The sequence below is a fragment of the Leptonychotes weddellii genome, chromosome 5, assembly GCF_054177405.1.
Source record: "Leptonychotes weddellii isolate Sample4059 chromosome 5, ASM5417740v2, whole genome shotgun sequence".
NCBI lineage: Eukaryota > Metazoa > Chordata > Mammalia > Carnivora > Phocidae > Leptonychotes > Leptonychotes weddellii.
The window spans coordinates 79573945-79575634 of NC_138373.1; positions in this window are offsets into that span (position 1 = coordinate 79573945).

The following is a 1690-nucleotide window of genomic DNA, read 5'->3' on the forward strand; positions in this document are numbered from 1 at the left end:
CCCCATCCCCTTAACCCTCAGAAACAAAAGGGTAAAAAAAAAAAATCCTCTAACTTGTATAGTTTGTACTTTTGATAAAAGGTTTCGGTGATGAGCTTTGGCAGTGGCGCTTCTTTTCTAATGTCTTTTTATCTGTATTAATTCCTCAGATGAAAACTTTAAGGAACAATGAAGGAGAGAGGTAGTGCTCTGAAACAGGGAGAAGAAAAAATTACACAGCACACCTGGGACAGATGAAGCCAAACTAGTGCTTTTATAATGCCAATCAGCAGGGCTGTTATCATCCCTCTAATTAGGAAAGCAGCCTAAAACAGAGAGCACTTGGGGAAATGGTAATGTTATGGTTTTGCACTTAAAAGGAGAGACATTTCCTGCACTGTAAGAATCTAGGATTGGGGCTGACAAGTCCTTTAATTAATGGGCAGGATTCCCTGTGTGTGCAAGTGTGTGTGCATGTTTTAATTCATAAAAGTGGACAAAGGGTGCTATGAGGAAGGGGGGGAGGAGAGTGATGGGGGAGGGAGGGTGAGTCCATTAGTTTGAAGATGAACAGAGTTCATAGCTACGTTCATCTTTTTTTTTTAACCCCCAGAGGACTGAGGTGCAGAATTGCAGTGAGCCGGGGTTTTTTTGTTGTTTTTTGTTTTGTTTTGTTTTTGTTTTTGTTTTGTTTTGTTTTGTTTTTCCTAGGAATTTGAATGTTTAACTGAATAAAAGCCCGAGGCCAAAAGCAAAGTTTGAGTGAAACTGTGTTTCAAGTTGGCGAACCCCTGTGTTTCTGGTTTCCCCTTTTCACTGTCTCTTTGGACTGGTGTTTCACACAGTTCATCTGGGCTTTGGTCTGGACTGTTTTCCTACTCATAGGTGACTAGGTTCTCTTTCATTTTGCTCTGCTAAAGAAATACGCAACTTATATAATTCCAAGAACAAGATTACTCTTACTGGTTTAAATATATATATATATATATATATATATATATATGGCCTAGTATCCTAAGAAAAAGAGTTAATATTTGTCTTTTTGAGGGTTTTGAAACTGAACACTTTGAACGTGGCAGCATCAGGTTCTCAATACTGTTTTAAATGGCTTTTTAATGCTTAGGAAAAATTCTCCAATGACTCTAAGAGATATTTCTAGATTTCTTCTTTCTCTTTCCCTCTCTCAGCAATTAGTGGCAAACAAGCATATTTCTATATATCTGCATACATAACTGCATATGAGGTACATTACTTTGTGGGGTAATTGACCTTTAGTAAGATCTTAACGTAGTTTACAAATTTTCTCCAAATAAATCCAAAATACTCGATGGCCGTCTCAGATCTATACACCAGTATGTTGCCTGAAGGTTGCTATTGCAGTTACGTAGACAAACCAAAGGATTTTACAAAAGTTGCAGTGATTGATTAAATAACTTTATCTTACGTTGAACTAGTGCTTGACTTATAAATTTCACTAGGTAAAATAAATAAAATTCTTAAGAAGAACATACCTTTTTTTTTTTTTTAAAGATTTTATTTATTTATTTGAGAGAGAATGAGAGAGAGAGAGAGAGCACATGAGAGGGGGGAGGGTCAGAGGGAGAAGCAGACTCCCTGCCGAGCAGGGAGCCCGATGCGGGACTCGATCCCGGGACTCCAGGATCATGACCTGAGCCGAAGGCAGTCGCTTAACCAACTGAGCCACCCAGGC